The following is a 14,433-nucleotide window of genomic DNA, read 5'->3' as shown; positions in this document are numbered from 1 at the left end:
TAGTGTCCTAGATCAGGCCTTCTATCTCCAACCCAGTCCAATAAAGATAAGTTTACAGCCTCCTGTTTGAATAGGTGCACGTCCTCTGCTGAACTGAATTATCTAAATCAGTCCTAGTTAGTCTCTTCCCTTTCCAAGAAAGGTCCTTGTTTCAGACTGAAGGCCCAGGTGCTTTCGGCCATATTTTAGGCTTTATCCCCTAAGCCCGCATGTCAGTTGCTAAGGTGAAATTTGGCACCTGACTGTAAACATTGATTAGTAGGTGTTCTTTGGCAGGAGGGGAGAGGTTTATTCTAGTAGTCTCACGAATGAGAGAATGGTTTGAATTAACTTATGGTAAGTGAGGTACCAAATTAAATTAGGAAGAGTATCTTGTGGTATTAGTGAAAATTACCATGTCTTCTAATTTGGCTTTAAATAGTTACCAAACGTATGTTTTTATCAAAAATTACAATTCTGATTTTTAAGATGCATTTTTATCCACATCTCAGTTTTCTAATCAAATCTTAAAGAAATTTAAATGAAATTTTTTAAAACTTTTTTCATGCAGTTAGAAATATGTCTGGAATTTTATGTTTGGGCTCTTCATGTTTCCCCACTGATGTGAACAGAGAAAATTCTCACCTGATATAATTGTTACCTGCTCTTATAGTCCTTCCTCTTTCCATTGATTTCCACCAATACCTATTCTTCTACTTGGTTTATGCTCATCATTCTGGGACTATAAAGCTTTTAAAAATATTTTTTTTTCATAGCTTGTTACCTCATGCATTTGTGCTCATCAAGAAAGCAAAGAAGAAAATGTCTTGGCTTTATTGTTTACATCACATGACTTTACACGTTTGAAAACCCATTTATCAATGTAGTCACTGGGAAAATAATTTCAACTACTTAGTACTCTGAGACTTCTTTTTTAAATCTTTCCTCTCACCCTTTTAAAAAGGTGAAAATTGCCAAGGGAGAAATTTCATTTATTTTTTTTCTGGCATATAATTTCAAAGTTGAACTTTTAAGGAATTCAGGATTGTTTTTTTATTTTTAATTTTTAAAATTTTTTAATTTTTTTTTTTTTGTGTGTGTGTGTGATGCTGGGTATTGAACCCAGGGCCTTGTACTTCCTAGGTAAGTGCTCTGCCACTGAGCCACATCCCCAGCCCTGAAGTTGATTTTAGGTGATTTGGGAAGTTAAGGCTCTTTGTCTTTGGTTTCTTGTTATTGACTTTTGGTGGTCGGGGAGGCGCAAAAAGTACCCTTTATTAAAAGTTTCCTGTTGTGTTCTTTGGACTGTTACCAGTCTTTGAAAAATTAGAGTATGAATGATTTTTGAACTTGAGGCAGCCAGTGTTGGGTTGATCCTTAGCTCTGTCTCGGGGTCTAAAAGCCTCCATGTCACTTGTCCTGGCTACTCCTAGCTGCACTCCAATTCCCCTTTATATTGACTGGACATTGTTTAAAGAGCACTGACTCTCTTCTCCTGTCCCCATCTACCCTGTCATCTTTCTGTAATCATTTTCTAACATCAGTCCGTGTTTTCTGTTTCAACTCTGTCTGCATTTTAGAATCACCTGGAGAGCTTGAAAAGAAATACCAGCGTCTAGGTCCCATCCTAAAGCAATTAAGTCAGACTCGGTGTGGGGCCCCGCATATATGTTTCCTCAAGTTTCCCAGATGGTTATAATGTATAGTCAGGGCTGAGAACTATTGTTTTAGAGAAATTAGATTTTGGCTGTGGAAGCTCTCAACTGTTTTGGTATTGACTTTGGACCATTTCAACTCTCCCTTTCTTGGGAAGATGACAAGGTAGAGTTTGCCTGTGGAAGTTCCATGTGAGCTGGGATATAAGAGTACACTCAGCTTTGAAGATAAGGACATCCTTCCTTAACAAAATATATTTAACCAGGATCTCCTCCTCTCCTTTCTTTTGTTTAATTGTATGTGGCTTATTTAAAGGTTCCAACTCCCACTTGTTTTTCTAGACTCCACTGGACCCTTGTTAACTTATTTTGAAGTTTTCTGAAATTTGTAAGAAGAGATGGTGCTATTTCAGATTGTTGCATAAGGCTTAGAAATGGAGACACATAAACTTATCCTCCTTTTGTGCAGCCTCCTCTGATAGACCAGAGAGCTCCACATACTCTGATGCATTTAGCTAATGACTCTCAAAGTGTGGTCCCCAGACCAGCAGCATTAACAGCACATAGGAACATGATAGGAATGCACACTTTCAGGCCCATCCTGGCATGTTAATTCAGAAATTCTGGACCCAGCAATCTGTGCTTTAACAAGCCCCCCAGGTGATTCTGCTTCAAGCTGAGGTTTCAGAGGCACTCATTTTTTTTAAAATTTTGTATTCCAATTTGTTATATACGACAGCAGAATGCATTACAGTTCATATTACACATTAGAGTACAATTTTTCATATCTCTGGTTGTATACAAAGTATATTCACACCATTCGTGTCTTCATGCATGTACTTAGGATAATGATGTCCATCTCATTTGGGAGAGCCACTCTTTTAAAGTCATTTGCTAAGTCAGTGGATCTCTACTGTTGACATGTTTGTTCGCTTCAGAATCCTGACAAGAATGGGGAAGAATCAACAGACTTCTCTGCTAGGGTCTGTTGAAATGGAACAAAGCCCTGGCCCTTTGAGTACTCTGGACTTCCCACAGATCCTTGATTTCTTGTGACTTTCTGTACCAGGCAAGGCCACTAGCCTCCTTCCAGGATGACAGTTGAAATAACAAAGGATCCTATCAGGTGTACAGAGGAAACCAAGTGTTCATCCTACGGCAGATACTGTATTCAAAGGGCTTGTGTTTAGACTGGATTCTGATGGTTTTGTGATCTTTTTTCCCCTTTGTTTGTTTTCGGTCTTTTGGGAATGTTCTTACTTTTAAGACGAGCATCAGACAGGGGAGTAGTCACACTGACTCATCCCTAGACGGATGTGGGACATGTGTGAGGAAGATAAAGTTAAAATGTGCTGGGTGTAATCAGGGTGCGAGGGGCAGGGAGTGAAGGGGAGAGTGATGTGGCTCTTGTGATGAAGTTAGAGGCGAGGCGGTGACTTCTATCTTGGATCAGGATCCTAAAAGGTGCCAGCCTTCGCCACCACAAGGTGAAGCCGGGGATAGATCCGAATGAGTTATTGCTGCTTGCCAGTGTCATTGGATTCTATAGTCCATTAAGCAAGGCCTCATGGTCAGCCATATCAGGCATAGCTGATGGCTTTAGGCATATAAATAGTGCAAAGAACAGTGGGTTGGCTAGTATCAGAAGTTCATTTCAGGACCTTCTTAGCAGCTGCTTCAGAATACTGTCTGAGATTCATAAACACTCATATCTGATACATTAAAAAAATACCTGCCAAAATTAGTTTGGATTACAAATTCTTGTGCTGTTATGAGCATACCTTCTCCTGTAGGAAGCCGTATCTGAGACAGTAGGGCTTGAGTGCTGAGCTTCCAAAGGGTGGCCATCTGGGTTTTTTTTTTTTTCCCTTAGGGTAGTGGGAAGGACAGGCAAATCACTCTCCTCAGCCTCATCAAGATCCTTGGGAAAGGTCAAGAGGGAGATTTAGGTGTTGGATCTCATTGGAAGCTCCACGCAGAAGCGACAGCTGCACTGGGGCGAGTTTGAGGTGAGTTGTGTGCCATTACCATTGCAGGCAGCATCACAGGTGGCCTCCAGAAGAGCACTAGGGACTTCTGAAGACTGGAAGTTGGTCAGGTAGAGCTGATGGGAAGGTGGGGCACTTTGCAAAGCTGCCACTGCTCACAAAGGAACTATAAAAACTCATGGTGGATGTTCTGTTGATCCAAAAGCAGGTACCTCTGCTTTCCTGTTTTGGGGGCAGGGAGAAGGGTGTATCTTGAAAGGATCTGGCATCAAGGATTCATTTACTGAGGAGTAATCTTCAAAAACAGGCTCCTAAGAAAACGCTGGCCTGGCAGCAGTCTACAGGCCTTGGCTCCCTGCCCAGAGGGACCTGAATCCTTGACTCCTGTGGCCCTGATCTGAAGAGAGTGATGAGGGCCAGTGTCTGCTCCATCCCTCTTTAAGAATTCCCTCTGGGCCATAGAGGAGCCTTTGGTTTGAAGGAGAAGGTCCCTGTTCTCCAACTTCTACATGCTGCTGAATTGCAGAGACTTATAGTTGAAGTTGAAAAGCTTTTATCCTGCCCCCCTCAAAAACAACAACAAAGGACAAAATCTACAACACTGTCCATCTGAGTTGGTTTGCCTGTAAGTGAGGTGTGCAGTCACAGCCTTTGGCTTATGCATTGTTTTTGTGGCTGTAACTAAGACACGCTGTTCATTAACCATTTATTAGCAGTGCACCAGATGTTGTTGAGAGTTTAATAGCCCTTCTTTACACACGAGGAAACTGAGGAACAGAATGGTTAAGTGATTAGGCTAAGTCTGCACAGTTGGTGAATAGTAGAGATGGGATACTGGCCTCAACATGTCTCAACATGTCCAAGCCTTAGGGATTTTGATTTTATAGTTCTGCCAGAGACCTCATATTTTTCATTTGCGGGTGTTTACATTATCAGTTCAAATGGAGATGAGTTATATTCTACCCAACCCATCCCTGTTTCAGAACCCACCCGAAGCACAGCCTTGAGTATTTGGGCATCTCCTACTCCTGTGGAACACAGGAGGCTTCCCATGTGCACTCTGGTGATATGCGATGATTCTTAGGCATGGGACTCTCCAAACTGCCCATTTTCTCCAGGTGCAAATGTAATCGATATTACATTTGCACCTGAGAGGTCTTTTTTGAAGATTCAGAAATGAGACACAGATGCTTTTACTCCACACTGCATCTGAACTTCCCTGTGATCTAGCCTTTCTCCCTCTTGGTTCCTCTCCTGGGAAGTAGAAACGGCCTGACAGTTAGTAACCTGTCATCTGGTGAATAGCCAGCTGCACAGCTCCTGGAAGAAAGTGGGTTATTTGGGTCTAGCTCTCATTCTTTCCTTGTTCTGCTTCACACTCCAAGGCCTAGGATATTGTGGGTGGTGTGGTTCAAGGTGACCACAGTGAATAGATGTTGAATGATGGGGCCAGGAGGAGGTGGCCAAGTAGTGGAGGACAGGATGATTACTTGATGGGCAAATGGTGGTCTAGGAGTGCTGAAGATGACCCAGTAAAAATTGCTTGGCGGAAGCTGGAGATTGTAGTGGTGTGATTGTGATAAAATATTAGGGTAAATGGCTGGGTTTAGGAGAATTAAGCCAGCATGTAATTTCTTCAAAGAACATTATGGATCAACACATATGTACTCCCAGTAAAATGCTGTCACTAATGAGCACATGTTATAATTAAAATGCAAACAGAATTTGCTTTCAATCTCATCATGGAGACACTTTGGGAGGAAAGTGAGCCACTATAGTTCTTTCTAGACTGGAAGGGAGAAAAAGAAACAAAGTTATTTTGTGGTTCTGGAATAATAAAAAGAATGTCTGTGTTTTGGTAGCACCTTCCCAGGAGTTCATAATTGCGAATCATTTCTTCTTTGCCAAGGTGGGGGAGGCATTTCTGGTGTCCATAAACCAAATCTCCCAAAATTCCATGTTTGATGGTAAAGGAATGAGAGAGAAGAAGTAGGAAACTGCCTGGGCCATCTTTCCCCCATTATCACCCTTTTGTGAAAAATGAGCTGCGGCTTGCTGCCAAGACTTTGTTAAAAGAACTTGGTTGTCTGGTATTTTTCATCTGCATGAAAAATAAAAAGTATCTCCATTTATTTCTGAGATTAATGGTAGAGATAAAGCTTTCTCAATATTTTAAAACATAGGCTGCACACTCCAAGAAAAAGTGCTAAAAACAATGCAGGCTATTTTGGGAATATTATATAAACAAGAGTTTCAACAATCAGATAGGAACAATTCCACCCTCCACTTCCCCCATCCCCCGGACTCCAACCTTCACAGGGAAAAGAAGAACATTACTTTGTTGGTTTGGCCTAGGTCATTTATTTACCTGCCGCTTAAGCCGTGCTTACTGGTCACTTTTAGGTTAACTTTAGGGATTATCTTAAGCATCTTGTTTTCCAGATGGGGAAAGCAGGCCTGGTAGGGTTGTGGGTAGAAGTAAAGGCAAAGTATGTGCTGAGACTCCTGGTCCTGTGCTCATGTGGGACACAGGTTTTCATTTGAGGAGTCACCTGGGAATCTTCATATCCAGTCGTAAAAATTAGACCCCCCCCCATACACAACATTTTGTAACTGTTAAAGTCTGATAATCTTAATTTTTCTAAGTCACGGACTAATAACAATTTTAAAAACAGTTGAACATTTTAAAAATAAAAATTTGTGTACCTCTTCATGTTAAAAGGAGGCATCCTAAAAGTCATAAAAGAAAATAAATGAACCATTTGTCGATAATGCATCTATCCCGCTCGTCTCCATCCCTTCAGTTTGGTGTTTGTCATGGAGGTGGTGAGTCACTCCTAGAGGGTGTTCACGATTGGGTCATTTCTTTTTTGAGGAAAATTTTCAGGACAGAGTTTTGTAGTATTTTGCTGTCTCTTGCTTTGTGTGTATAAGTGTAGGGGACATAGGAAAGCTACTTCTGACTCAGAAAAAGGAGTATGGTTGGCCAGTACTCACTTTGGCCTGCTGTGCAGACCAGGTTGGGTGTGCTTGACCTGTACTCCTGACTGTGGGGGGCGTAGAACCCTTCTTGTGGCTCCTCGCCATCTCACCTGAGTCCTGTATCTGGAGAGGTTTCCTCAGGATAGCACTAATCTGCTTCTCAGAAATGACAATGGAACCCCTGAGCTCCAGAGCTGAATGCCTTGAATGTCATCTAATATACCCTTTTATGTTTTGCATGAGGAAATTAAGGTTCAGAATATAAAGAAGCTTACAAGAAGCCACACCACAAGGCCCCTCGTGATTCAGAACTGATGTGGTGGTCACCACCACTCTTGGGAAGATCAGCTGACGGTCTCATGAAGATCTGTGACTTGTCTGCACCCGCCTGGGCATGCTTTTCACTTCAGACACTGCTCCCTCCTTCCCTAGAGAGGAGCACTTCACTGTGCCCAGTGTGGAGGCATTCTGTGGAAGTGTACCAATGGGAGACTTCTTTGGGTGCTAAAATGCTGTCTTCTAAACCTCTGGATCTTCCTGGTGTTAGCCTCCTGATCCAGAGTGATGAGGCCTGAGTTTTCTAAGTGATTGTAATTTTCAGGATTGTGACTTTGGGAAAGAATTATGCTGTGTGTAATGTTTCCAAGAATTACTCTGTGCCAGGGAAGTGGGTGCAGTTAGCTGGATCAATGCTTTAATTGGCAGCAGTTTGCTACAAGGGAATTTTGCAGTTCTACCAGTCTTAAAGCTGGGCAGCTCATGCATTCAATACTGTTGGATGGACTTGGGTATCTTTTATTGGGAATTAGTGGGGGATGGAGAGAGGGACAACTTTCTTTCACTAGTAAAATCTGATTAATAATCCTAAACTCAATTCTTTAGGTACTGGAGAAGTTTGGCAGTCTTTGAAATAAGGAATTTCTTTGGCTTTGGCCCTGAGATCAAGATCATCATTTCTAGTCGCTTTTAATGTTACTAGGATATTTCAGTCTCAACACCGAATGAATGAATGAATAAATAAATAAATCTTTATTGAAAGATTTGTGGCAAATTGCATTTCTGATGTTGAGAATTAATCTTTATGTGCACTTCTAAAAGTGAAGTGAAAATACAGCAAATTATCTGACTGTAACTGCTGTCACATATAGGTTAGATGTTCTGGTCTTCAGCAGTGGGTTGGTGGCCTTAGTGTTGGCTTCTGTAGCTCGAGCCAAGTCCAGGCCTAAAGCCAGGGGAACATACACATGTCCAGGGCTCATGTGACATGACCTGTGAGGACAGGACATGAGGATTTGCTGCCTGGGCCACAGCCATGATTATTCCTCCATCTGTTTCCATTTAGCTAACATGTGGTAATGCATGGAGTAAAGATAGACATAGAATTGGCTTTCATTTTTTTTTCTTGAGATGTGACCTTGTTATGAAGCCTAGACTGACCTAGAACTCCTGGGCTCAAGCAACCTGCCTGCCTTAGCCTTCTGAGTAGCTAGGACCACAAGAACACACCACATGCTTAACTTAGTTTTTCTTTCCCTTTTTTTTTTTTTTTTTTTGGTATGGGGAATCAAATCCAGGGACCCTTAACCTCTGAGCTACATCATCAGCCCTTTTGATTTTTCATTTTGAGACAGTTGCTTAGAGCCCTGCTAAGTTGCTGAGGCTGGCTTTGAACTCACAATCCTCCTGCCTCAGCCTCCTGAGCCATTGGGATTACAGGTATGTGTAACCACGCCTGGCTAGCATTGCTTTTTTTAAAAAAAAATTTTTTTTAATTATATTTTTGTTCATTTGTGGTGCTGGGAATCGAACATAGTGCCTCACGTGTACAAGGCAAGTGTTCTACCACCAAGCTACAGCACCAGACTCTGGCTAGCATTGCTTTTTGATGAGTCTACAGTGTAGTGAATAAAGGGATATGCAAATAGAAGTGTGCAGTATTTCTTGGAAGACTGCACTACCATGTCTAGATAGAAGGCAATTCTTGCTGAGCTGAGCATCCTAGCCCATATCTCTGTCATTATTCATTATTCTCACCTCTGATAATGTAATTTGTGACAATACAATATGTTTGTTGTTGGAGTTCATTTTCTTTTGTTGATGATAAAAGTATTACAGTGATCAAAGAATTTCTTGCAGAACTTTTGCAACTCTCAAGGAAAAGTGATACAGCACAGACCCTGCTTGATAGGTTGCAGGGAACAGAGAGTGGGAGTTGTCCTTCCTTTCACTTTGGCTTTGCTCTTTGTTTGTGTAGTCATGAAAGACTATCGAGTCTGCTTTTTGTAAAGGAGATAACATGGCTCATCACTAATATGCAGAATGCTGGGTGAATTAATGAGTGGAAGGCACTTATGAAGTATTTTGATGATTTCACCTACACTCTTGCCATCTGGAAACCTGCATTTACTAGGATGCAGAGCCAATTTCAGATGATACTGAGTCCAGTGTGTATTTAGAATGGTTTAGATTTTCATTTGGCTAAAACCTAGGATGTTGTAGACTAATAGAATAATAATGATAGCTTTTCCTAAGGAGTTCGGAATAGCTTCAGAAGTACTCTAATGGGAGGTAAAAGGCAAGAATCTTATTGTATTTCATAGTGATGATATTGAACACATGGCCTGTCCGGGGTCCTAAAGCTTTCCCCTTTTGAAATGAGAAGTTGAATTCCTGATTTTTATGGCTATGGCTCTTGGCTTTGCCACTAACCATTGTGGTCTTCAAAATCTTCCCCCCTGAAGAATCTTTGCTGTTTTATTGTACCAGTTCCCAGAAAGCTTTCCCACCTGGAGTTTAAATTCGACCGAAGGTGCATAAATCCAAGCTTCAAAGTTCTCAAAGCAAGGCTCATAGGCTATTTGGCCTGGGGACCTACTGTGCGGTGTTGAGTTTGGAGCCCAGTTGGTAGTAAGGCCAGAGCCCCTTCACTCTCCAGGAGGGCCCTCTACCATTCTCCTCAGCACTTCAGCAGGAGGGGGCTGGACACCTGGAAACCTCTGCAAGGTTTGCCTCATCTTCCCTTCAGTTCTGAAATGCCTTTTACCTCCCATTAGATACTGTGCAGGGCACCTTAGGAAAAGCTATCATCATTTTTCTATTAGTCTGCAGCTTCCTAGGTTTTATCCAAATGAAAATCTAAACCACTTTAAATACACATTGGATACAGTGTTGCCCAAAATCGGATCTGTGTTCAGAGGCTTCCAGAGAGTATGAAGAGTGCTGCCCTAGGCCTCTGTGCCCTTCCTTTTGTTGTGCCCTAATGTGTCTTTCTAGGGCACATGGCAGAGAGATGTGGCACATGCCTGAGTTCTTCTTCCACCCCATTCCTGCCCTGCTTCCTCAGCACAGAGGCTGTTACACTGTCACAGACCTGCCATTCCCGGATGGACTCAACCTATGGGAAAGCAAAGACCACTCTTCCCTAAAGGTATAGATTTCAAGCTTATATTTGTTTATGCACCTCCTCGTACTGCAGTGGCAGCTTACAAAAGTATTACCAAGTGATGAAGCCTGAGGGTCAAGGATGACCTAGTCTTGATGGGTGCTAGAGTTATGCCACAGGTATGGCCAAGTTTCATAGCAGCTGAAGCAGCTGAGATTTTCCTTCAAACTTACAACAGATCAGTTTCATAGAAGCAGCATGTTTTGTTTTGTTTTGTTTTGTTTTCCTCTTAGGACATCATAGAGAGATTATTGATCTAATAAGTGGCATTCTCATATTTGAAATTTGGTCTTCTAAGGTAATTAACTTGTCCACTTGTTTGAATATTCTTTCCTCAGTGATGTATTTATGTTCTTATATAGCCTTGTGGATCCTTTTCTGACATAAGGTGTTTGGTTGAGTGCATATGGCTCAACCCAACTGCAGACTTGGGCAGGGACTGGATCTTACAGATGAAGCAGTATGGATCAGGTTCTTTGGAAAAGGAACAGTCCATTGGAGGAAACCTCTGATACGCAGGCAAATGAAAGAATCAGAAGAAGGTGTGAAAACCCTGGTATAATAAATTGTATACCCCCAAAGTAGCAGAGACTCAGCAGAAGGGGTTAGGATTCAGGGGAATATGAGGGGGACTGGTATGTAGATCAACCCCACAACTTCTTCTCTCCAGTGCGGATAGGTTCCAGATTGTTCAAGGGAGTAAGGGGGCCCATTAAAGGAGCATCGGATATGGGGATCGATGGGAGTGGGTATTGGGCAGTCACTTGAAGCTCTGCATGCCTATGGATGTTGCATATATTATATAAACTATTACAAAAATGAATCTGTGTATGAAGACACATGCCCACCCCCACATTTACACACAGAGATTGCACAGTTTGATTTTGAAGTGAGAGCCATGGTTCAGTGTTGGCCTTGTTTTTTTCTCCCCTCTATTGTAGACCAGTCCATGTTCCTGCAAACAGACAGGGCATTGTTGAAAGTACAATGTACTCTCTTGCTTTTGCACTGTCATCAGAAACCCTTGATGAAATGCTTAACTTCTCTCTGAGGTTATGCTGTATTTAGTTGGCTTATCTGATGGTACATTTGATTCTGGAACCTGGACCTTTGCTTATGCCCACCTGTGTTGTGTCATCAGTCATGGGATACCCATGTTTTTATAGAAAACTTAAGGATTCCTGTACTTGAATGATTCAGACCAGGATTTCCAAACTAGTAACATTAACTGGGATACACAGAGATGGAGTCTCCCTCTTTCCTTCCTTCACCTCTAGCTTTTCCTTAGTATAGCTGCCCCTTCCTAATGACCACTATTTACAATAAGGCAAAAGGTACTAGCCTCTAAGTGTAAGGTGCCCCCTAAAAATGAAGATAATTTTAAGTACTTTTTTACAAAATTAAAAGCTTAAAATTCTGTGATAGTCTGCTAACCAGATGCATTGCTCATTTAAGAACACGTTTTATTTTTTTCATTTTTAAATTGATAATTTCAACAAAGGTATACAGATAAGTAGTTAAATCATTTTGAACAATTAAAGTTTATTTTCTGTTTTTCTCTGCACTTGGGCTTATTCTTGCTAGTTTGTGATTAATTTGCATGGACCACTGACTGGGTGTAGTAGAATTTGTTTTTAAAGGTAAATTATATGAAAAATAAAGATTTACAAAGGAGAGAAAATGGGGTTGTTGTACATTTTTTAATGAGCTATTATGTTTTAAACTTTTAATTAATGAGCTGTTTTACTGTTTCAGAAATCGTTATAGTCTACAAGAATGTATTTGTTATGCAAAATGAGACATGTTTTTTATAGACAGATCATGCATTCTCCCTTCTTTCTCTGGTCAGTTCAGCTTCTACTTTATATCCCCCTGTTTCCCCAACCAGAGGCAAAGAAGAAATTTAAAATATCAAGACACACTGAGCTGTCTTTGTGGTAAGTCAGGCCACAATGCCTGCTGGCTAGGAAACAGTAGGCTGGGCCTCTCGGTACTTTTGCAATAGTGATGGTAGGCTGCAATAGTGATGGTAGGCTGCAATAGTGATGGTAGGCTGGAGAAACGAGAATGCAGCTTGCCTGGGCCTTGCCCTCATGACTCGTGAAGCCTCAGCAGGATGCTAGAGCTTTAGCATTGCTTTCTGCTATGCTGGGATTGTTTTCTGCAACTAGGCGAAAAAAAAAAAAAAAAAAAGAAAACCACAATTTGTTCCAGTGTGAACTTGGAAAAGCTTGAAGGAGTACTTCAGTTTTTGATGGAAAAAATAACCACAGTATCTTGGTTACTTAACATTGATTAGGTAGGTGTTGTAGGTTTGCAGGACATTAACAAATTGATATTCCTAAGGGTGTTTTCTAGGACAAAATAGCCACACTTGCTTTTGGCCTGGTAAGGTGGGAGTAGTTTGATCCAAATCTGTTTTGAGAAGAATGGATGGCATTACAGGGCCTTGGTACTATTCCTGTGGCTCTCTCCACAAGTAGCTGTTTCCCATGATCCAGCTTTACTTAACTTTAGAAAATTATTGTTTTTGAAAATTAAAAAAAAACAAAAAACAAAAGTAAGTGGTAGAGAGAAATACAGGCTGTATTTAAAGTGGCCTTTATAATTTTTCCTGGTCACATGCAGCCCCATATTTTGGAGCTCTGTGAAGTGAGCATCCCCGGCCTGGGTGCTGGAATCTTATGGGGCCTGGCCTTGGCTGCCTGGGGCTACATAGACACAAGCACAACCCGGATCCTTGTTTACTTCCTCTCCAAGTGCTGGGGACATTGAGTACTAAGAAGGACCCTGTGCTTGCACAAACACTCCTGCCAGTGCGTGCTTCTCAGCCCTCTGGTTCCTGGCTGTCTTGGAAAGCACCACATCCCTGAGGCGGGCTTTTGCTCCAATTACGTACCTTTTCTAGGATTCCAGTGCGGACTTGTGGTCCCTCTCCATACAGTCCAGCCCAGGAAAGGAACCTTAGCTCTGACTGCCACTAACTTTAAGAGCTGGAGGAGGAGTCAAGCAGGGCTGGCTGGCTGCTCAGTTCCTGTGACTAATATCTGGAAAGCAGTGCTTTCTTCAGATGCCTGTGAGAAACTTAAGGGGCTTTTGGATCATACAGAGTAGTCTCCTCTCCATTTTAAGACGGAGTTTTTCCGAGCCAGCCTGTGAACCTATTTCACACTGAATGTTAGTCAAGCTGAAAGTGATCCCTTGCAAGTTTGTGAATGGATAAAACAAAAGCACATTGCCAGAGTGAACTGTTGGAAAAGCAGGTGGCATCATTTTCAAGGAACTTTTTCATCCTCTGTTAGTCTATTGGCATTCAGAGATTTATTATTAATCAAAGGGTATCATGTTTTGTGCCGCATCATAATAGAAAACCTGAAACATTAGTATTCAGACAAAAAGGTATATAGATGTATAAAGGTAAATGTAAAGTCTGGAACTCATTAGCAGGGCTTCATTTAAATAAAATTTTTAAGGGATAATACTCAAATTTGAGGAAAGGAAAGAAAAATGGGGAGACAACAGAAAAGAGAAAAGTACTTCTTCAGATTCAAGACTGATAGTTCTATCAGAATTGTGGGTGCCTTGTTCACAGATTCTGTGGTTTTAAAAATAGGTGACTTTCTCATTTTAACACTGGAGGTTTGGCTCTTTTATGAACCTCATGGGACAGCTTTCAGACTGGACAGAAACTTTGGACTTTTTCTAACTCAGCCTCCCCATTTGACAGAAGAAGAAATTGAGGCCGAGGACTTGGCGGGCTCAGAGTGCCAAGCTAGTTTAAGAGGCAGAGGCTAGGAAACAGCCTTCTCACTCTAGACCCTTTCTTTCAGAAAATGTCACAATCGGCTTTTGTGGCTGTTATGACGACTTGTTTGGGGCATGGTTAGGGATGTGGAAGATAGGGGTGGAAGAATTCCTTGGCATCTGGAAGTATTAGATTGTCTCATGTCACCACCTCAGTGTAGCTGGGACTCCTGTTTAGAACCTATAGAGCGCTTCAGGCCAGCACGGTCCCTTTCCATTGACAATAACCATGCCTATTGTTGACAGGCAGGCTATCTGAAACCAAGTGCCGTATGAGGCATATACTTTGTATATCTGTTCCCTTGGAAACTCTGGTAGTCTTGCACGGTACTGCAATTAGGTTAAACAGAATTTACATGGTTTACTTATTTTCTTTTCTTAACAGTTCTTTCCAGAGCAACCCCATCTCAAGGGAAATCCTATCATGTCCTTCTAGTGGTAGGGAGTCAGCATGAAATTCAAACTCCCCAACAGTCAGGAAAAAGCAGAAGGCTCAGAACCCAAATTAAACTATAATCCTAAAGTTCACTTTTCGGTCAGGCATTCAGGAAGCAGCACATGAAAATTTGCTTGGATGGAGTTT

The 14,433-nt window shown here is 41.6% G+C and overlaps 1 protein-coding gene across 3 annotated transcripts in view; it reads left to right on the top strand.

The window, feature by feature from the left end:
* The window catches only part of Foxo3 (forkhead box O3), a 122,196-nt gene that overhangs the window by 15,832 nt on the left and 91,931 nt on the right, over positions 1-14,433 (top strand). Inside the window, exon 1 of one of the 3 annotated variants that reach the window (XM_076858373.1) lies at positions 3,579-3,643. The exons of the other annotated variants lie outside the window; for them this stretch is intronic. The gene's annotated coding sequence lies outside the window, so the exon portion shown is untranslated. Of the gene's footprint in view, positions 1-3,578; positions 3,644-14,433 lie in introns of those variants that run through there. 3 annotated transcript variants of the gene reach the window in all.

This window comes from Callospermophilus lateralis, chromosome 6 (assembly GCF_048772815.1).
Source record: "Callospermophilus lateralis isolate mCalLat2 chromosome 6, mCalLat2.hap1, whole genome shotgun sequence".
NCBI lineage: Eukaryota > Metazoa > Chordata > Mammalia > Rodentia > Sciuridae > Callospermophilus > Callospermophilus lateralis.
The sequence above is the reverse complement of the archived record's forward strand: the minus strand, read 5'-3'. Positions and strand labels throughout refer to the sequence as shown.